This window comes from Triticum urartu, chromosome 3 (genome assembly GCF_003073215.2).
Source record: "Triticum urartu cultivar G1812 chromosome 3, Tu2.1, whole genome shotgun sequence".
In the NCBI taxonomy this organism is placed as follows: Eukaryota; Viridiplantae; Streptophyta; class Magnoliopsida; order Poales; family Poaceae; genus Triticum; species Triticum urartu.
Genome location: NC_053024.1, coordinates 722,733,826 through 722,758,138, shown reverse-complemented (window position 1 = coordinate 722,758,138; position 24,313 = coordinate 722,733,826). Strand labels below are relative to the sequence as shown.

General features: G+C 42.2%; 1 pseudogene; it reads right to left on the bottom strand.

The window, feature by feature from the left end:
- Nucleotides 1-1,747: 1,747 nt before the first annotated feature.
- LOC125547315 lies at nt 1,748-22,926 on the bottom strand (annotated as a pseudogene).
- Between the last annotated feature and the right edge of the window lie 1,387 nt (nt 22,927-24,313).

Sequence of the window (24,313 nt, the reverse complement as noted above, 5' to 3'; positions counted from 1 at the left end):
TAGTAACAAATTTTTTAATTTTTTTTTCGTTTTTTCTTAATCTCAGGTCACTATTTCACATATGAGATATCCAACACATATATATATATACAACAAGCATCCATATAACAATCATATCCAACACACAAGTTTCATCATATATACACACATAGCCAACACATAGTTCCATCGTTACATATTAGAAAAGTTTTACATTGTTCATCCAACACCGTTATCCATCAATTCATAAAAGTATCACATTGATACAAAATAAAAACACAAATGGAAAAGAAGCACTCCATCCATGCAAGCTTCCGTGAATTAAATCAAATCTGCAAAATGATAAAGAAGAAGTTAGAAGAAGAAGAAGAAGAAGAAGAGAAGAGAAGAAGAAGACTAGAAGAATACTAGAAGAAGAAGAACACTAGAAGAATACTAGAAGAAGAATAAGAAGAATAAGAAGAAGACTATAAGCTTATTATGTAAACTTGATCATTTTGTGCTAACATAAGTAATTTTGAAGCTAACCTATAGGAAACTAAGCATATAAGCTCTCTAAGTTAGGATATTAGAGCCAACTTAGGTAAAATGAAGCTAACATATGTCATTTTGGAAAAGAAGAAGAATAAGAAGTAGACTATAAGCTTATTATGTAAACTTGATCATTTTGTTCTAACATAAATTATTTTGGAGCTAACCTATAGGAAACTAAGCATATAAGCTCTAAGTTAGCATATTAGAGCCAACTTAGGTAAAATGAAGCTAACATATGTCATTTTGGAAAAGAAGAAGAATAAGAAGAAGACTATAAGCTTATTATGTAAACTTGATCATTTTGTGCTAACATAAGTAATTTTAGAGCTAACCTATAGGAAACTAAGCATATTAGAGATAACATAGGTAACTAAGTATATATATCATTTTGGAGATCTAACATACCTGACATAGTTCAGTTCTCATTGTTCTTCTCCTTCTCCTTCCTCAACCTGATGTGCCAAGAGCGGCGAGGCAGTGGAGGCAGCTGTGGGATGTAGTCTTCTACCACAATTGGCGTGGTCATGTCGCCCAGCTGTGGGATCGCCGGCGCCACCCCCGGTGCGTGGTCATTGTCATGCACCACCACCATCCCGAGGCCACCTTCAGGCAGGACGGGCACGACCATCGCTACGTCATCCTCAGCCACCACCATCTCTTGCCCATGGTCAGCCACCACCATCTCTTGCCCATGGTCAGCCACCACCATCTCTTGCCCATGGTCAGCCACCACCATCTCTTGCCCATGGTCAGCCACCACCATCTCTTGCCATTGGTCAGCCACCACCAGCGCTAGGTCATCCTCAGCCTGATGCCCATCGTCATCCTGCAGCTCCTCATCCCCACTCTGCTCCTATTCTCCCGCACTCCTGTCCAGATCATCCTTCTTGTTGTCTTTGCTGCTGCCAGAATCGCTGCTGCTTTCGCTAAAGCCAGAATCGCTGTTGCTTTTGCTACAGCCATAATTGCTACTGCTTTGGCTGTAGCCAGTGTCGCTGCTGCTGCTCCCATTGCCTGTCCAAATGCAACAATGGTCGTTAACAATCGATGTGAGACAAAGCCAAATGTAGAGGAATAAGAAGAGGCAGAACGCACTGGCATCTTCGTCGTCAGCGTAGCGCATGCAACACATAGTCGCGTTGAAAACCTTCACAATGAGCATTGTGGCGTCATCGTTATACCTGAAGAGAAGAAAGTACCCGGTCCGCAGGTTGTAGGCACTGTAGAACTTCTCCTAGCCACGGCACAGGTACATGTGGCCCTCCTCGATCACCAACTCCACGTCCCACAGCCTGCGAACCCCGCTGCCGGCCTGTCGGAGCTTCACATTATCTGGCGGATCTTCACCCAGCATGTTCATAAAAGTGTCAGGCAGCCTCTGCAATTTGGGACAAGGAGTGGTGTAGCAAACAACAGAGTTATCATAATGAGATGGGTGAAGGGGAGATCTCTCGTTTTATATACCTGCCTCGTGGCTGATACTGAAGTCCCAAGTATGATACTGAAGAACTCGAAAGCATCCAACTCGTACTCCGGCGAGGCAGAGCGGCGGTGGCTGCTTTCCCCCATCTCTGATAAGTAGCAGAAGAGACCAATTAGTACCCTTACAACATTATCATACAACATTATCACTACCATCGCCATTGTACTCTAGATTCAGTTCAGTTTGTTGGTTTTGTTGTTCTAAAGCCTTTAGCTCCCTAATCCTCTTAAAGTATTCTTCAAAGTATGCCTTCTTCTTAGCAACTAATCCTTTGAATTTAACAAACTCCTCAGTGCGCCTGTCATTGGTAAAAACAGACCACTTTTCCCATGCTAGCGATTCCAAATCGAATCTTCAGTTGCAACAGGTAGATAGGCACTTGGCAGTTAATAGATCTACTATCAATCTTTACTTTGACTGAGGATCATATATATATAGATAAAAATATATAGGTTCTTACCAGACAGGACTACTTAATACAAAATAAAAATAGTAATTACCATGGAAATTGGCCCTTTTATTATAATCCAGGTAAATTCTTTGTCTGAAATTAGCCATACCATGGGAACTGCCAAACACTTGCCGTGCACACATCAATAGTTGTAATCCATGTTAACAATTCATAGACCGACAACATATGTTCCGTTGCATGATACTACTACAGTTGCAATCTAATAATAAGGCATGTAGGCACAGCCATGGATAGCAAAATGTGGCGACAAGTTGCTGAAGCATTCAACAACATCGACCAACCACATTACCTCCATGAATCAACAGTTAACTCTAAAAATCAAAGGTAAACATGGGTATACTGCACATGTCAAAATCAGATTGTGCAATTTCTATGACACTATGCAATTGGCACGCCAAGCAAAATCTGAGGATGCACTAAACTGAGCATCACACTGCACAAAAACTATCAGCACAGATGGAGCAGCCAAAACCGGCATCCAATAGGACATGCAATCGATTCATAACACCATCATATACTAGTATGTTCATGCTCTTGTTCAGAGTACTACTGACTAACCTCAAAATAGAGCATCACATCAAAGAACTTGACCAGGAGCCATGGCGCATCACACGCATACATATCCTACCATCCCGAGATCTCAATTCTCACAGGAAGAAAGCAAGCAAGCAAGAAGAGATAGATCCAGAGGAGGGAGGACAGCGAGCGGGCGTTACTCTGAGGCGCTCGGAGAGGATGGAGGGCGTGATCTGCTTGTACTTGGGCACCTCGGTGAGCGGCTTGTCGTAGGTGGCCTGGTCGAACAGCACCGCGTTGTTCACCTTCTCCTTTTGCTTTCCCTTGCTCCACTTCTTCTTCTTCTTCTTCTTCTGCTTGCCGACGTAGGGGGCCCGCGGCGAGCCTGGCTCCGGGGGCGGCGTGGGCGCAGGGGCCGACGGGCAGGTGGTGGGGGCGGCGGGGCACCAGGGGGGGCGCCTTTCGGGTGACGGGGGCTCCGGGGCGGTGGCGGGTGGTGGGGGCGACGGGGCGAGGGCGGGGGCCAGGGGGCGGTGGCGGGTGGCGGCGGTGGCAGCGGGTGGTTGGGACGGTGGGGCGACGGGGCGAGGGGAGGTCGGGCAAGGGGGCGGCGAGGGGAGGGGGGCGACGGGGCGAGGGAGGTGGGGCTCGGCATTACTAACATTTTATTTCAAAACTACTAATGGCGCACGGTGGGTGTGGTGCGCCATTACTATGTCAACTAGTAATGGCGCACTGTACCACGGTGCGCCATTAGTAACAATTTTTTTTTCAAAACTTCTAATGGTGCACCACACACCAGGTGCGCCATTAGTAATATATTACTAATGGCGCACCAACACATGGTGCACCATTAGTATATAGTAATGGCGCACCACATGTCTGGTGCGCCATTAGTGGCCATATCATCTATAGCCCTTTTCCTAGTAGTGGTGAGCCATGGATATAGCACTATAAGTGGAATAGAATGGTGGTTGTGGAGAAGACAAAAAGGGAGAAGATAGTCTCCCATCAACTAGGCGTATTAACGGGCTATGGAGATGCCCATCAATAGATATCAATGTGAGTGAGTAGGGATTGCCATGCAACGGATGTACTAGAGCTATACGTATATGAAAGCTCAAAAGAAACTAAGTGGGTGTGCATCCAACTCGCTTGCTCACGAAGACCTAGGGCATTTTGAGGAAGCCCATCATTGGAATATACAAGCCAAGTTCTATAATGAAAAATTCCCACTAGTATATGAAGATCATGGTGCTACTTTGAAGCACAAGTGTGGTAAAAGGATAGTAACATTGTCCTTTCTCTCTTTTTCTCTCATCTTTTTTTGTTTGGGCCTTCTCTTTTTTTATGGCCTCTTTTTTTTGTCTGGAGTCTCATCCCGACTTGTGGGGGAATCATAGTCTCCATCATCCTTTCCTCACTTGGGACAATGCTCTCAAAATGATGATCATCACACTTTTATTTTTCTTACAACTCAACAATTACAACTCCATACTTAGAACAAAATATGACTCTATATGAATGCCTCCGGCAGTGTACCGGGATGTGCAATGACTCATGAGTGACATGTATGAAAGAATTATGAACGGTGTCTTTGCCACAAATACGATGTCAACTACATGATCATGCTAGCAATATGACAATGATGGAGCGTGTCATAACGAACGGAACGGTGGAAAGTTGCATGGCAATATATCTCGGAATGGCTATGGAAATGCCATGATAGGTAGGTATGGTGGCTGTTTTGAGGAAGATATTTGGTGGGTGTATGATACCAGCGAAAAGTGTGCGGTATTAGAGAGGCTAGCAATGGTGGAAGGAAGGAAAGTGCATATAATCCATGTACTCAACATTAGTTGTAAAGAACTCATATACTTATTGCAAAAATCTAGAAGTTATCAAAGCAAAGTATTACGCGCATGCTCCTAGGGGGATAGATTGGTAGGAAAAGACCATCGCTCGTCCCCGACCGCCACTCATAAGGAAGACAATCAATAAATAAATCATGCTCCGACTTCATCACATAACGGTTCACCATACGTGCATGCTACGGGAATCACAAACTTTAACACAAGCATTTCTCAAATTCACAACTACTCAACTAGCATGACTCTAATATCACCACCCTCATATCTCAAAACAATTATCAAGCATCAATTTCTTCTTAGTATTCAACACACTCATACGAAAGTTTTATTATTAATCTTACATACCAAGCATATTAGGATTTTAAGCAAATTACCATGATATTAAGACTCTCAAAATAATCGAAGTGAAGCATGAGAGATCAATAGTTTCTATAAAACAAATCCACCACCATGCTCTAATAGATATAAGTGAAGCACTAGAGCAAAACTATAAAGCTCAAAAGGTATAAGTGAAGCACATAGAGTATTCTATCAAATTCCAAATCATCTATGGCTCTCTCAAAAGGTGTGTACAGCAAGGATGATTGTGGTAAACTAATAAGCAAAGACTCAAATCATAAAAGACGCTCCAAGAAAAACACATATCATGTGGTGAATAAAAATATAGCTCCAAGTAAAGTTACCGATAGAAGTAGACGAAAGAGGGGATGCCTTCCGGGGCATCCCCAAGCTTTGGTTTTTAGGTGTCCTTATATTATCTTGGGCGTGCCATGGGAATCCCCAAGCTTAGGCTCTTGCCACTCCTTGTTCCATAATCCATGAAATCTTTACCCAAAACTTGAAAACTTCACAACACAAAACTCAAAGTAGAAAACTCGTGAGCTCCGTTAGCGAAAGAAAACAAAAGACCACTTCAAGGTACTGTAATGAACTCATTCTTTATTTATATTGGTGTTATACCTACTGTATTCCAACTTCTATATGGATTATAAACTATTTTACTAGCCATAGATTTATCAAAATAAGCAAACAACACACGAAAAACAGAATCTGTCAAAAACAGAACAATATGTAGTAATCTGTATCTAGCGCAAGATCTGGAACCCCAAAAATTCTAAAATAAACTGCTGGACGTGAGTAATTTATCTATTAATCTTCTCAGAAAATAATTAACGAAATATCACTTTTCAAATAAAAATTACAGCAGTTCTCGTGAGCGCTAAAGTTTCTGTTTTTTACAGCAAGTTTAACAAGACTTTCCCCAAGTCTTCCCAACGGTTCTACTTGGCACAAAAACTAATGAAACATAAAAAACAGAACCAAAACAGAGGCTAGATAATTTATTTATTACTAAACAGGAGCAAAAAGCATGGAATAAAAATAAAATTGGGTTGCCTCCCAACAAGCGCTATCGTTTAACGCCCCTAGCTAGGCATAATAAGCAAGAATGGATCTAGGTATTGCCATCTTTGATAGGCAATCCATAAGTGGCTCTCATGATAGATTCATATGGTAATTTTATTTTCTTTCTAGGGAAGTGTTCCATGCCCTTTTTTAATGGAAATTGAAATCTAATATTCCCTTCCTTCATATCAATAATTGCACCAACCGTTCTAAGGAAAGGTCTTCCAAGAATAATAGGGCAAGAAGGATTGCAATCTATATCAAGAACGATAAAATCTATGGGCACATAATTCCTATTAGCAACAATAAGAACATCATTAATTCTTCCCATAGGTTTCTTAATAGTGGAATCCGCAAGATGCAAGTTTAGAGAGCAATCATTGAAATCACGGAAATCTAGTAAATCACACAAAGTTTTGGGAATAGTAGAGACACTAGCACCCAAATCACACAAAGCATAAAACTCATAATTTTTAATTTTAATTTTAATAGTTGGTTACCACTCATCATAAAGTTTTCTAGGGATAGAAACTTCCAATTCAAGTTTTTCTTCATAAGATTGCTTCAAGGAATCAACGATATGTTTCGTAAACGCTTTATTTTGACTATAAGCGTGAGGAGATTTTAGCACGGATTGCAACAAGGAAATACAATCAATCAAAGAGCAATTTTCATAGTTAAATTCCTTGAAATCCATAATAGTGGGTTTAGCAACATCTAGGGTTTTAATTTCTTCAATCCCACTTTTATCAAATTTAGCATCAAGATCAACAAAGTCTGAATTCTTAGAACGCCTTCTAGCTAAAGGTGGATCATATTCAGTCCCATCATTATCAAGATTCATATTGCAAAAAAAAGATTTAATAGGGGACACATCAATAACTTTTAGATCTTCATCATTATTTTCATAGGATCTAGAAGAACACGCTTTTATAAAGGCATCTTTCTTAGCACGCATCCTAGCGGTTCTTTCTTTGCACTCGTCAAAGGAAATTCTCATGGCTTTGAGAGACTCATTGATATAATGCTTAGGTGGAATAAATCTAAGTTTCAAAGAATCAACATCAAGAGCAATTCTATCAACGTTCCTAGCCAAATCATCAATCTTAAGCAATTTTTCTTCAATCATAGCATTAAAATTCTTTTGCGAAGAAATAAATTCTTTAATATTAGATTCAAAATCAGAGGGCATCTTATTATAATTTCCATAAGAATTGTTGTAGGAATTACCATAATTATTACAGGGATTACTAGGATAAGGCATATGATTGAAATTTCCTCTATACGCGTTGTTAGCAAAATTGTTCCTGCCAACAAAATTCACATCCATAGATTCATTATTATTCTCAATCAAAGTCGAAAAGGGCACATATTTAGGATTAGAAGAAACACTTATTAGAAAATAATTTCATAAGTTCATCCATCTTTCCACTCAAAACATTAATTTCTTCTATCGCATGCACCTTTTTAGTAGATCTGTCAGTATGCCATTGAGAATAACTGACCATAATATTATATAGGAGTTTAGTAGCTTCTCCTAAAGTGATTTCCATAAAAGTGCCTCCCGCGGCCGAATCTAAAAGATTTCTAGAGGCAAAATTCAATCCGGCATAAAATTTTTGTATAATGATCCACAAATTCAAACCATGAGTAGGGAAATTACGTATCATTAATTTCATTATCTCCCAAGCTTGTGCAACATGTTCATGATCAAGTTGTTTAAAATTCATAATATCGTTTCTAAGAGAGATGATCTTAGCGGGAGGAAAATACTTAGAGATAAAAGCATCTTTGCAGTTGTTCCATGAATCAATTCTATTTTTAGGCAAAGACGAAAACCAAGCTTTAGCACGATCTCTAAGCAAAAAAGGAAATAGCTTCAATTTAATAATATCATTATCGACATCTTTTTTCTTTTGCATGTCACACATCAACGAAGCTATTAAGATGTGTAGCGGTATCTTCACTAGGAAGGCCGGAGAACGGATCTTTCATGACAAGATTCAACAAAGCAGTATTAATTTCACAAGATACAGCATCGGTAAGAGGAGCAATTGGAGTGCTAAGGAAATTATTATTATTGGTATTGGTGAAGTCACACAATTTAGTATTATCTTGAGCCATCGCGACAAACAAGCAATCCAACACACGAGCAAACAAAGAGCAAACGCGCAAAAGAGGCAAATAGAGAGGGAGGATAGAGAGAGAGGGCGAATAAAACGGCAAGGGTGAAGTGGGGGATAGGAAAACGAGAGGCAAATGGCAAATAATGTAATGCGGGAGATAGGGATTGTGATGGGTACTTGGTATGTTGACTATTGCGCAGACTCCCCGGCAACGGCGCTAGAAATTCTTCTTGCTACCTCTTGAGCACTGCGTTGGATTTCCCCAAAGAGGAAGGGATGATGCAGCAAAGTAGCGTAAGTATTTCCCTCAGTTTTTGAGAACCAAGGTATCAATCCAGTAGGAGGCTACGCTCGAGTCCCTCGTACCTACACAAAAATAATATCTCAACGCAACCAACGCGCTTAGGGGTTGTCAATCCCTTCACGGTCACTTACGAAAGTGAGATCTGATAGAGATGATAAATAATATTTTTTGTATAGAGATGCAAAGTAAATAAAGTAAAAGCAAAGTAAAAGCAAAGCAATAATAAAGTAATGGAGATTGATATGATGAGAAAGAGACCCGGGGGCCATAGGTTTCACCAGTGGCTTCTCTCAAGAGCATAAGTATTCTACGGTGGGTGAACAAATTACTGTTGAGCAATTGACAGAATTGAGCATAGTTATGAGAATATCTAGGTATGATCATGTATATAGGCATCACGTCCGAGACAAGTAGACCAAAATGATTCTGCACCTACTACTATTACTCCACTCATCGACCGTTATCCAACATGCATCTAGGGTATTATGTTAAAAACAGATTAACACCTTAAGCAAGATGACATGATGTAGAGGGATAGTTTCATGCAATATGATAAAAAAACCCATCTTGTTATCCTCGATGGCAATGATACAATACGTGCCTTGCTGCCCCTTCTGTCACTTGGAAAGGACACCGCAAGATCGAACCCAAAGCTAAGCACTTCTCGCATGGCAAGAACAACCAATCTAGTAGGCCAAACCAAACTGATAATTCGAAGAGACTTGCAAAGATAACCAATCATACATAAAAGAATTCGGAGAAGATTCAAATATTATTCATAGATAGACTTGATCATAAACCCACAATTCATCGATCTCAACAAACACACCGCAAAAAGAAGATTACATCGAATAGATCTCCACGAGAGAGGGGGAGAACATTGTATTGAGATCCAAAAAGAGAGAAGAAGCCATCTAGCTACTAGCTATGGACCCGTAGGTCTGAAGTAAACTACTCACACTTCATCGGAGGGGCTTGGATGATGATGTAGAAGCTCTCTGTGATTGATGCCCCCTCCGGCGGAGCTCCGGAATAGGCCCCAAGATGGGATCTCGTGGATACAGAATGTTGCGGCAGTGGAATTAGCTTTTTGGCTCCGTCCCCGATCGTTTGGGGGTACGTGGATATATATAGGAGGAAGAAGTATGTCAGTGGAGCTTCGAGGGGCCCACAAGGCAGGGGGCGCGTCCTAGGGGGGGCGCTACCCTCGTGACCACCTCGTGGCTTTCTTGACGGAGGGTCCAAGTCTCCTGGATCTTATTTGATGAGAAAATCACGTTTCCGAAGGTTTCATTCCGTTTGGACTCCGTTTGATATTCCTTTTCTTCGAAACCCTAAAACAGGCAAAAAACAGCAATTCTGGGCTGGGCCTCCGGTTAATAGGTTAGTCCCAAAAATAATATAAAAGTGGATAATAAAGCCCAATAATGTTTAAAACAGTAAATAATATAGCATGGAGCAATCAAAAATTATAGATACGTTGGAGACGTATCACGCCCAGGGGGGTAGGCACGCCCCCCACCCTCGTGGAGAGGGTGTGGGCCCCCTGGCTTTGATTTTTTCGCCAGTATTTTTTATATATTCCAAAAATATTCTCCGTTGATTTTCAGGTCATTCCGAGAACTTTTATTTCTGCACAAAAATAACACCATGGCAATGCTGCTGAAAACAGCGTCAAACCGAGTTAGTTCCATCCATATCATGCGAGTTGGAGTCCAAAACAAGGGCAAAAGTGTTTGGAAAATTAGATATGATGGAGACGTATCAACTCCCCCAAGCTTAAACCTTTGCTTGTCCTCAAGCAATTCAGTTGACAAACTGAAAGTGATAAAGAAAAACTTTTACAAACTCTGTTTGCTCTTGTTGTTGTAAATATGTAAACTCAACATTCAAGTTTTCAGCAAAGATTATGAACTAATCATATTCACAATAACATTTAGGTCTCATGTTTACTCATATCAATGACATAATCAACTAGCGAGCAATAATAATAAATCTCGGATGACAACACTTTCTCAAAACAATCATAATATGATATAACAAGATGGTATCTCGCTAGCCCATTCTGAGACCGCGAAACATAAATGCAGAGCACCTCCGAAGGTCAAGGGCTGACTAGAAATTGTAATTCATGGTAAAAGAGATCCAGTCACAGTCATACTCAATGTAAACTGATAGTAATGCATGCAAATGACAACGGTGCTCTCCAACTGGTGCTCTTTAATAAGAGGATGATGACTCAACATAAAAGTAAATAGATAGGCCCTTAACAGAGGGGAGCAGGGATTTGTAGAGGTGCTAGAGCTCGATTTCGAAATAGAGATAAATAATATTTTGAGCGGTATACTTTCATTGTTAACATAACATCTGAGAGATCTCGATATCTTCCATGCTACACACATTATAGGTAGTTCCCAAGCAGAATGGTAAAGTTTACACTCCCCCTACCACTAACAAACATCAATCCATGGCTTGTCCGAAACAACGGGTGCCTCCAACTAACAACAATCCTGGGGGAGTTTTGTTTGCAATTATTTTGATTTGATTTGAGCATGGGACTGGGCATCCCGGTTACCAGGCATTTTCTCGTGAGTGAGGAGCGGAGCCCATTCCTCTTGAGAATAACCCGCCTAGCATGGAATATATAGACAACCCTAGTTGATACATGAGCTATTCGAGCATACAAAACATAATTTCATTTGAAGGTTTAGAGTTTGGCACATACAAATTTACTTGGAACGGCAGGTAGATACCGCATATAGGAACGTATGGTGGACTCATATGGAATAAATTTTGGGGTTTATGGAGTTGGATGCACAAGCAGTATTCCCGCTTAGTACAAGTGAAGGCTAGAAAGAGACTGGGAAGTGACTAGCTAGAGAGCGACAATAGTCATGAACATGCATTAAAATTAATCAACGCTGAATGCAAGCATGCGTAGGATATAATTCACCATGAACATAAATATCATGGAGGCTATGTTGATTTTGTTTCAACTACATGCATGAACATGTGCCAAGTCAAGCCACACGAATCATTCAAGGGAGGATACCACCCTATCATACCACATCACAACCATTTTAATAGCCTGTTGGCACGCAAGGTAAACCATTATAAACTCCTAGCAAATTAAGCATGGCATGAGCAACTATAATCTCTAATTGTCATTGCAAACATGTTTCATTCATAATAGGCTGAATTAGGAATGATGAACTAATCATATTTTCAAAAACAAGATAGGTCGAGTTCATACCAGCTTCTCTCATCTCAATCAGTTCATCATATATCGTCATTATTGCCTTTCACTTGCACAACCGAACGGTGTGGATAATAATAATAGTGCACGTGCATTGGACTAAGCTAGAATCTGCAAGCATTCAATTCAAGGGACAATACAAGATAATATGGGCTCTTTGTTAGATCAACAATAATGCATATAAGAGCCACTCAACATTTTCATCATCGTCTTCTCCTGTCGACCCCCAAAGAACAAGAAAAGAAATAAAACTATTTACATGGGAAAGCTCCCAACAAGCAAAAGAAGAACGAGAAATCTTTTTGGGTGTTCTTTTAATTATTACTACTACAGGCATGGAAAGTAAACTTAGCTAAAATCTACAACTATTTTTTTTGTTTTTCTTAAGGTTTTTCAAACACATAAGAAGAAAGCTTAAAATAGAAAATAAACTAGCATGGATGATACAATGAAAAATTATGAGCACCGACAACTGGCATGAGTGTGTGAACATGAATGTAATGTCGGTGAGAAATACATACTCCCCCAAGCTTATGCTTTTGGCATAAGTTGGTATATGGCCACGGCTGAAAGCCGCCCTCTCCAGTGTACGGAGGAGTGTCCTCAGGGTGCCACTGGTTGGCGATCTCCTCCGGATCCCACTGATAAAAAGACTGACGGTGAGGATCAAGTGGTGGCTCCGGCTCAGGCTCTGGAGCTGATGTCAGGCTCCGGTATGCATGAACGGCCTTCGGCGAAACAAGGTACGTGCCGGAAAATAAGTTAAACAAAGAGGGAGCATGCAAGGTAATAGTCTCGAAGTAATTTTTATCAAATATCACTCTATATTTAAGCATCTTCTTCTTATCCTTAACAATAAAATCATGTGCTACCATACTCCTATAATCTAGAAAAATAGGAGGCAGGAACTTTTCCTCTTTCTCATAGTGCCTAATATTCTTAAATATTCTAGAAAAAATCATATTAAATTTTCAGGACATTTGGAGAATTTTTTTTTCAGGGTATTTTTTCATTGCAAGGATAATTCAGAAAACAAACAAAAAATACTCTTTTTACTTTATTTAATCTAAATAACTGAAAGTAAAAGGAGGGTATAGAGAGTTGTGCTTTCTAACTTCATCCATCTCATGCTCATCAAAAGGAATCCATTAACAAGGTTGATCAAGTCTTGTTAACAAACTCTTTCCGAATAACATGAAACCGGAGAATTTTCGAATAACACTAGGTTACCTCAACGGGGATATGCACGTCCCCAACAATAAGAATATCATATTTCTTCTTGACAGTAGGAAGAGGAAATTCAAAACCTCCAATAGTAATCGTTGGAATTTTTCCAATAGAATTGATAATGTGGACTTGAGGTTGTTTCCTCGGAAAGTGTAACGTATGCTCATTACCATTAACATGAAAAGTGACATTGCCTTTGTTGCAAGCAAAAACAGCCCTTAATGTATTCAAAAAGGGTCTACCAAGAATAACAGACATACTATCGTCCTCAGTAATATCAAGGATAAAAAAGTTCGTTAAAGTAGTAATGTTTGCAAACACAACAGGCACATCCTCACAAATACTGACTGATACAACATTGCGCAACATGCTGCAGATACCATCTATTAAGATGCGTACCCTACTGATTAGGCATATGATTGAGAATTTTTAGGCCAGCATGGCCAGATTCATTATACAAGAGCAGGTTGGGGAGGTGACTCTCGGTGCGGTCGACGTTGAGTGCATCTTTAACCTTGAGAACCAAGGACTGTCCGCTTCAGACATTCTGACCGAGGAAGGCGAGGACATCAAGGAGCGGGTGCCGCCACAATTTCTCAGTAATACATCAGAAAACATAGTGATAGATAATCTCATTGAGGACATAATTAAAAGTAAAGCCACCGATGATGATTTCCTTCGAAAAGTAGTCCTTGTCCTGTTAGGAACAATTATTGCTCCCATGTCGAGCAAGATTGTGCCAAAGCAGTACTACGCTTTGGTCGATGATGTGAAACGTATTTCAAAGATTAACTGGAATGCGTTCACCCTGCGTGTTCTCCTTGATTGCCTTCGCATAGTCAAGAAAGTCAAACACCTTCGCCAATGGCCGAAAGGCAATTTGGCTCTGTTGCAGGTAAACATATGAGACCTGTTGCATAATGTCAATTATCATATCATTGCAATGTTATGTGATGTATTGTACTAACTCTATATCCTTATATTTTTTTTGTAGTACTTGTACCGGGAGAAGGTGCGACCCGTTGAAGGCGAATGCGCCTATAATCCCAACTTGTCCATACAACCTCTTATGAGAAACTGGACCGAAGGTGCAGGCACTAGGAGAGATCGGTTCGACTATGACAATGGGCACGGCCGTGGTAACGTCAAGGTAAGTCATTGTGTTCTGTCTTTCTTAAATGTTTTGTAACTTAATAATATTTTTATATTCATCACATGTACTTCAATATCGCATGCAGATCGAAAATAATATCACCCAGGAGTATAGGGCGCAGGAGCCCAACATCCCAAATAATGCGCCTACCATGAAGCCAAAAACCAATCCTGCAAATGGAAACGCAAAGAAGTCGACGATGACCCCAATGTCGGAAGATTTGATGGAGCTTGTAATGAAGCGGTGCATGGACTTCATACACACCCAGATGAGGCAAATCCCTGATCAAGTTGCTGAGGTGTCACACCCTAACTTTGTAGTTTACAGTATGTTTGTTGTTTTAAACCATGCTAGCATTACTAAATTTATATTTCTATTGCAGAGGTTGTTGGAGAAGTTGAAGAAATCAGGTGTCATGTACAAGCCGGCTACTGCCATGCCATCCGCGGACAATGATGTGGATAAAGAAATGGATTCGTTCGAGAACAGTCCATATGAAAAGAAGGAATTCGTGTACAAGGATGACATAGACTCACGCGGAGAGCCAGTCATTGACATGAAGCAGCCTGATGAAGTGGTTCCCAACCATAAACCGTACCTGAGGTACTATGTATATATATTTCTGTCTATAATTTTCTCCTTTAATTTATTTACGTGCTGAAATGTTCACACAATTTTGTTTGCCAAACAGAAAACCCCACCGAAGATGAATGGACACAAGGAAGCTTCACCTATTAAGCGTAATGATGAATGTGGCGCTACACCCGAAAACCCTTGGGTCGTTGGTACTTCTACTCAAGCACCTTCATCGGACATAGACATTTGTCCATCTTCTGTCAGCAAGTTCATGGCTAAGGCGAATGGGAGAAAGGGTGCAAGAATTGATAAGGATGAGGAAGTTATGTCCGGTAAGCGCAAGCGGACCATTCCTAGGAAATTTGAATCCCCCTACGCACTTGACAAGCCCAGCAGGCATAGCAACCGTGGTCAGAAACCCTCCGGTACTACTACTGCTAGTAGAGGTATCGTAACTAACTTCCTTAGTTTGTTATATACTACGAATGCATATGATCACCATTGTTAACGTTCATATTATTTCAAGCAGCTCTGTTTTCTGAAAATCATGAGCCGGAGGTTGTGGCAGATGAGTTGATGCCGGAAAAAATTGATGCAGCTGTTTCATTTGTCGAGTTAGCTGCTAGCACTGAGAAGAATAAGGGGAAGAAAGTTTACTACAGTGAAGGGCGTGGCATATCTCTGACTTCCGAAAGGATTCGACCAGTACTAACTCATAGATGGCTGTCAGACGATGTAAGTACTACTTGCATGTGCTATTATTAAAATTCTCAATAATCTATGTCTCAACTTTCAACATGTAATGCCCTGATATTCTATGAAGGTTATTGATGCTTATATGGGACATTTGGAGCTGCATGTTGGTCATGATCGTTACCTCTGTCCAGTGTGGAGGTCCAAATTCCTTGTAGATCGTGCTATCGCACGAGATGATCCATTGCCGTCGAGCTGCAACATGGATAGTGCTCTGTCCAAAGCTGGAGTAGTTAACAGAGTCACGAAAGAGTATACTATGCGTGATAAGGTACGTTATGTTTGTAATTCTTCACTACAGGACATTTCATCAAGTATTTCGTTTGATCCAGAATGGTTTTTTGCACTGTAGACGTATATCGTGTTGAATATCGACAATGCCCACTGGATGACCGTGGTCATGCACTTGATCAAGCAAGAATTCCAAGTTCTCGATTCGCTCTATCCTCTGGAACTGACAGAAAAGACTGTGAAAGCACTGGTATTATAACCAACATTTGTACAATTGGTCTTTCATGTTGTTTATTATTCGTCTTTAACACTATCCTCTTTATAGCGAATGGCTATAGCAAACGATATGCACCAAGCAAATCTTATTACACCAGGGAAATATCCGGACGTAAGTAAGTGGCCTATCAAGGAGTATGACATGCCCCAGCAAGAGGATGGGTGAGTTAATAGAACATCATGCACATTCAAATAACAACACACATGTTCGTATTTCCCACCGCTAATGTTTGCATATGTACCATGAACTCTTGTGTCCTTTTTGTCACAGAATATCTAGAACATTGGGACGGAGACCGAATGACCCGCGATTTTACACAGGTATGCTGTTATTTACGTTTGTAGACTAGCTAGTATCGTCGTGTAGAAACTTCGTTCATGTAACCTTTATGTCATTTTTTGCAGGCCACCATTGACGCAAGGAGAAGACGTTTCGCCGCCGAGTTGATTATGTCACCTTTGAACACGATGGAGTGTGTGAAGAACAAAATTCGCGAAATCGCAAGGAAAAGGCGCGCCTGAAGAATTCATGCGGCATGCAAGATTCAAGTTTTAGTGGTTTGGATTTAGTCCGGTCGAAGGTTTCGACAAAATGATTATCTTAGGGTTTCTATCATTTTTATGTAATAAACAGGGCATCTTGAATATTGTGACACATACATGTGTATGTGTCTATCAGACAATTCGCTCGTACCAGACAATTCTGTCATACAGTTCGCTCGGAGAAGACAATTTGGTCATACTAATAAAGTTTTGGCCACACTTATCAATTGTTCTTGCTTAATATTTTTCTCGTTCTACAATTTTTTATAATTGTATTTTTCACATTAATAGTATTCGCATTCTATTTTTCTCTTCAACTGCTCTCGTAAGTTTCATACTAAAATTTTCACATTCTTCACTTTTTTAAAACTCTACCAAGCTTAGCCTTCTTCCTTAGCTAGCTGCATGTCATCATCTTGCATAATCTCCTGGTAATTCCCCCTGATCACATGATTATGAAAAGTAGTCATGTTAGCCAAGTAAATATATCAAGCCAAAACGTAACATTACACATATGAACATTAGTCATCTCAGCTCGTTGGCTCTATCGCGTGTTATCAGGCATCATGTTTTTCTATTTTTTTTACAAACCCGTGAGTTTTTATTGTATGTATAATTAACTTTTTCTGTACACACCATGATGCCAGGCATGGCCCATCTAACCATCTGAGGGACCCCACAAGCGGCCTATAGTGGTGGCAGCTACACCAGCCCATTTTGCCAGGTTCACATCGATCTTTCCCCTTTTCTCGTTTCTCTTTCCAAATCCCTAGACCTCTCTCTCCATTTGCGCCTCCAAATCTCGACGGCGAAAGCATGACAGTGAGCTGGGTGTCGGGCAGCGGCGGCTGCGGCGAGAAGAGCGGTGGCGACCGCAAGTTAGGTCGAACCCTGGGTCCTGGAAGCAGGTGGGGCGGATTCAGTGGCATAGGAGGCAGTGGCGGCGGATCCAGTGGAACAAGGGCCAGGGGTTTTGTTTGCGGCGGCGGGCCAGGAGAACCCACGGCTAGGGTTTCTTCAGTGCTACACTTTGGTGGCAAAATGGTAAGTTCTTTACCGTTGTTCTTTATATCCCAGCATTAACGCCCACAATTCATGACATGTGGTCATGACAAGCTCCATCTATGTGGTCATCAGGAAACTCTTGGTGGCCGTGTCTGCATAGATGCAGACAATTTTGGCAGCGCATTCGTGGGATGTGTGTTTGAGGTTAGTCTACTGACCATGGTCTTCGAACTAGTAGTGCTATTGCGGTCAAGTTGCATAAAAGTTCAGTGTTTAACGCTTGCAGTGACAAGTTCAGTTATAAATTGACTTGAATTACTCATGATTTATTTAGGATGATATCACTTCTGAGAATGTTGAATGGGTTGATGGGGAGTGGGATAGCAAAGCGAAGTCAGTCACTAAGTATCTTGCCATGAAGAACAAGAAATTGGAGAATAAGGTTACATAATATGAAGCTGAAATTAAAAGGAATGACAAAGAAAAGAGGGAAATGGTTAAGATGCACAAGGAATATTGCTCTATAGGGATAGGATTTTAGGATTTGGAGGTCTTCTGTATCTTGGTCTGCTTGCCATTATGATTGTTGTCATAGTTAGCAAGTAGATTGTTCATAAAGTTATTGACATCATTGTAATTGACATGATGAAACGCTGGTGAATTATTTGCTATTCCGTTTATGGGCAAACTGTAATAGAGATTGCAGCATAAATAACATGGGGCCATCATGATTGATAGACAATGCACTTTTGGCATGTTCTATATTTGGCAGACAATGCACTTTTGGCATGTTCTATATTTGGCAGACAATGCACTTTTGGCATGTTCTATATTTGGTAAGTGATGCACATGGGCACATCACCTAGCAACACTACTGATTTTTGCAGCAGCCCAGTTCATTGTCTTGTTGCTACATAAGAGCAACATCTAGCAGCACCTACACCTTTGATGCAACACTGAAGCAAAGCAATAGTACATATTCAATATTCTGAAATTTAACCGAACTTGACACTTAGGGTGAGCAGTAGATATTCATTTCTTCAGCCACAAAGAACCCGACCAAATCATACCGATTGCATAAATTATATGCTTACATATGAAAGCATACCTAACCAACATCAAACCCAAAATAATGTTACCTTATATGCTGAAACGTATAACAACATACCTAACTTAAGATAACCAGCAGCTTCCTCCTCCTTCAGCAACTGTGCCCATCTTCACTTCTTCTGAAATTTGAGGCGGCATGAGCGCCGCACCACACACGGAGAAGCCATCTTCTTGACCGCCTTCCTCTTCGACAGCTGCGCCACCAGATCCTGAGCCACATCATCTTCTTCCACCTTCACTATATCAGGGAGGAGGGGAAGGAGCTCGATGTCGATGGGCATTGTCTTGCCACCCTCGACGGCGACCGGCGCTACCATATGCACGGCGTCCTCCTCGCCCTCTTCATCATCATTAGGGATGACCAATACCTCGTCCACGTCATCCTCCACGATGTCAGAGCCCACTGGCTGGACTGGTGCCGGCACGTGGCGGACCTGGTACTCCGGGCTGACGGGCGCTGGGAGAGCGAGCTCGACGTCGACGCGTTGCGCCCTTGACACGACGCGTGCTAGATCTGGCTGCTACGACATGGTGGTGGAGCGGTACATCCACCACCTTGCACGCTGAACAGGGGAGTCGCTCAGGGTGGCCTCTCGCATTGCCCAGACGAGGAGGAGAGTCGGCGGGATGCCGTAGCCATCGGGGAAGGCGCGCTTCTTCTCGCCCTCATTGAGGACTTTGACGAGGCCACGTGCGTGGTTGACCAACATCTTCGTGCTGGGGAACCAGCCGCACAACTCCATCAACTGTGCACGCCATGCCTCGTCATCGCCGGCGAGCTCGATCATTGCTTGCTGCCAACCGAGGCTTCTCTCCATAGAGGCGGATGCAGCGGTCGCCGGCGAGCGTTTCTCGATCTACTATAGGTGGGGATAAGATGGGAGTTCGAACCGGCACCCGTGGGGGGTGGGTGAGTGCGTCGTGGGGAGGAGAGTGGTACAGTTACTTATTTAATGGCATTTAGGACATGGGGAGGGGAAATGTACAATATTCTTTCTACCTCCCGCCCTAGTCATAACACAGTAAATAATTTTTTTGTTTTTTGTTTTGAGGGAAACATCTTACTTTATTTAAACAAAGTCTGGGATCTCATCTGCTAATACACTAAGGATACAATCAGGGGGCGAAAGCCTCCAAAGCAAAGAAACACAATCGCCTACAGCTACCTTAGCCAAAGTATGAGCCGCCCGATTAACACTGTAAATAATTGAAGCAAGTGTTCTACTCTTCTTCCTTCTCCACTCCTCTGCACATGATAAAAGACAAGAGAAGTTAATTAATGATAAAAATTTAATAATCCACAATGCATATAAACACTTATTTCTGATTTAGTTTGCATTTGTTGCTACGTCTAGTGTGTCCTAGCAATTTTCAAGCACCGCACCGAGTTTTCAACTCATCAAAAGAGAGTGGTCTACCATTTTTTGAGACAGGGCGGCTCTCATCTACCTTTGTTGCACCTTTGCTTGACACTTTCATAGGATCTTTAACCACAATCATGTTGCCTTCACCATCATCCACATATTCAACTGCACACTTACTGATGTCATTTGTTTGCTTGATCAAATTTTCATGTAGCAGATCATACTCATCACTGTTAGCTATCACAACCTTCAAAATCTCCTGTAACTGATCCCACAAAGCAAGGTGTTTGCATGCGGCATGCATACCTTCTGATGCTAACACACTGACCTGGCTATATTTCATTCTTTCCATGGCACCAGTCCAACCTAATCCCAACATATCGCTTGTGCGCCTCGCGGGCAGTCCCAACTTTGCTTCTTTCATGAACCGAACAAGAACTAAACACTTTGGTATTTCAGATATGTTCATGTGCTTCAGTACATGGAATATGTGCTTGCAAGGTAGACCCTTTCGAATCATTCTTCTGCAGCTGCACCTTATAGTTTCTACGGAATTTTCTGATGTATACTCCACCCAAAAACGACGCTTCCGGTTATTCTTCCTGGCCACGATGTACTGTTGTGATCCGTCTCCCAGCTTAATTTCTACAATCTCCATGCCGCAACTTTTCTAAGATCATCTTGCAACATATAGAAGTTTGCTGGAGTGAAGATGTGCGAAGCAGCTATCTCAAGTTCCCTCGAGCTAGTAACTGGCACCGGTAAACTCTGTGAGGCCGTGCAGTCATCTCGTGCCTCATTTTCACGGATACGCACAACGACGTTCTCATAGTGCAAAATCATATCCACCAGGGTCATTTCACCGTCTAGGTGGAGGTGAAGGCATGAGTTCAGGCTTTCACTCCGCTGGTTGCTTTTCATGCCAAGCCAAAACCCTCTGTTAGATAAGCCGCGGCCCACAGTCTCCTCTTCTTATACATCCGTCTCAACCATGTTACAGTTTTTTCGGACTGCCATCTTTTGGAAAATGTGTGCCATCTCTCCTCAAATGTGGCCGTGGACGTGTTGTAGTACAGAAGAGTTCGCAATTCCTTCAAGGACTTGTGACTGAGGTGAATCTTCATATTTTTTCTATATGCCACGTACATATAGGGTGCCACACGTCTGGCAAGACTTGGCGAATTGCCTTGATCATCGCAGCATCGGCGTCTGTGATAACACTCTTAGGCATCTTTTGACACATGGACCTCAAAAAAGTCTGCATAAGCCACACGTATGTCTCCTCGGTCTCGTCCGAAACTATGGCACAACCAAAAACAGTGGTCTTCCGGTGATTGTTAAGACCAACAAAGGGTATGACTGGCATACCATAGCGGTTCATCTTGTACGTGCTGTCAAATACAAGCACGTCACCGAAGTCCTCATAGTCATGACGAGACTGGGAGTCGCACAAGAACATTCTATTCAAATGTCCTTCCTTATCTTGCTTGTACTCGAAAAAGAAGCTAGGATCCATCTGTTTCCTACTGGCCATGATGCCTATGGCTGTGGCAGCATCACCTTTTGAAAGCAGCTTCCTCTTCTCCCTGGCGCAAAGGTTGTATATTTCACGCCTGGTAAAACCAACACCGTCGTACCATACATGTTTGCTGATGAAGCAATCCATCATGTCGTGAATTCTAATCCCTGTAGCTCCCATGGACATTATCTCATGCTTCTGGTACTCTTTGATTTTTCTGTGGGACCAAAGGAAAGGTACCTCGTCCGATCCTGCCAACATATGGCTATGCTTGTCCTCAAAACTGTCAACATACCAAACCCCACGCTTTTGGTCAAGCTTGATGGTCAGGTGTGCTTCGCAAAAGCAGCGTGTCTCGGCTCTGAGCCTACGGCTGTGTTCTTCCTCGATTAGCAACTTGCTGTCACGTTTCCCTTGTCTGGAACAAACAAACCACCTATAACGCATATGATGTGACTCGGTTTTTCTATACCTGACCTTATTCTTTCAAATGCTGAAACCATTATCTCTAGCATAGCTGTTGTAGAAATCATACACAGCATCGTGAGACATAAAGGTCATTTCCATTATCTGCATGAACATACCCCTCTTATCATCTGCACTGGCAGTATCTTGTACATTCTTTTCCCCATCATCTTGTGTCACCTACACAATCAAACCACAACAATAAAAACAGTTTTCTATGGTTTAACATTACTTCCATAGAACATTGATTACACACATACCTCACTCATGATGACCGACGACTGGGACTCCCCAGAATCAGGTGCATCTAATGATTCGTCGTTAAGGCCTGTCTCCGCGTCGGATTCACCGTAATAGTCATACGCATTATGACATTCATAAATGAACTGAAAAATACAACACATACATAATTACTTATCATATAATATTCCAAAAGAAATTCAATTTGCATGCCAATTTTTTTTCACTTCTGTACCTGACTAATGTAATCTTCATTCGAGAGCTCTGAGTTGTTTTCCTGATCATCGTCAAGCTCATCGATCTATAAATTTTCAATACAAAGATTTAATGTTGTCGGATGCCACCAAAAAATTACAACATGACAATGCCACTCACATTAAGATCGTCCCATTTGTTCCCATTCTCTGACCGATCTTCACGATCTGAATTTTCATCATCTGACCAATCTTCTATCCAGTCTTTCATCAGTTCTCCAAACTACATGTCTACCATGATATCAGTTAACTCGTCGTCCGCCATTTCCTACAACCAATAATATGTATCATCACATGTGCAAATATTATCAATGATGAAATATACAACACATAGCACACTATCACTGATCTTGTGTAAACAACCCCAACTGAGGCCATTCAGATCTGCCAAACTTAGTAAGGAAGATGGCCACGACACCCGTCGTGATCACTTTCAATCGCGAGGAACTGCACGATCTCAAAACCTAGCTAGATCTGTGATTACGTCTGCCGCCGGATACCTAGGTTTGCTGCCACATCAAATAACGATACTGGTGGCGCGCACAGCCGACGGCAACCGACGATACGTGAACCCAGATCACGAGGAGCAACACTACCAGAACAAGATCCACGATCGCATGCGCCGCCGGGTAGCTAGGTTACCCACCCCGCTAGGTTAACCACTACCACTGGCGGCGGCAGTTCATTCGATGTTGCCGCGAGCGAGACTAGAGGGGGGACGCGGGATGCGGTAGCTGTGTGCGCTCATTGGGATTCACGACGTTGCCGCACCCGCTGTCCGACGAGATAGCCGCCGCTGGAGATCTACTACATGACTTATGGAGCTGCGTCAATGCTCACGAGATTGATGGAGTTGCGTGAATGATTGGATTCGACAGGTCTTACATGGACGTGGGGTTGTGTGATGTTTTTTTCATACCAGGGTACTGTATGTATATGGTCTCGGTTATACAGGGCTAGAAAGGGCTTGGATCTGGGCTACGGCGGGCCAGGAAAAAACAAACTCGCAGGGACAAAAATACCCCTCCGAAATTAAGTTAGGGGGGAGCACCGGGGCAGGCCTCGGTGGCTGTCGGTGTCAAAACCGGCGGATCTCGGGTAGGGGGTCCCGAACTGTGCGTCAAGGCCGGATGGTAACAGGAGACAAGGGACACGATGTTTTTACCCAGGTTCGGGCCCTCTCGATGGAGGTAATACCCTACTCCTGCTTGATTAATATTGATGATATGGGTAGCACAAGAGTAGATCTACCACGAGATCAAGGAGGCTAAACCCTAGAAGCTAGCCTATGGTATGATTGTTGTATATATTGTATATCTATCGACTAGCCTGGCCTCGGTTTATATAATGCACTGGAGGCCTAGGATAACAAGAGTCCAAGCCGAATACGCCGGTGGGGAGAAGTCCTTGTCTTGATCGCCAAGTCTTGTGGAATCTTCCTTGTGTGCGGCAGCCGTCCGAACTGGCCCATGAGTATATGGCCACGGGGGTCCTCGGCCCAATCTAATAGATCGGGAGACGACGTGATGAGTACCCCCTAGTCCAGGACACCGTCGGTAGCCCCCTGAACCGGTCTTCAAGTTAGGGACGCTCCTCGATTCTTCCGAACTGTTCTTCATCTTCGGTTGCCGGTCTTGAAAACTGGTTCAACA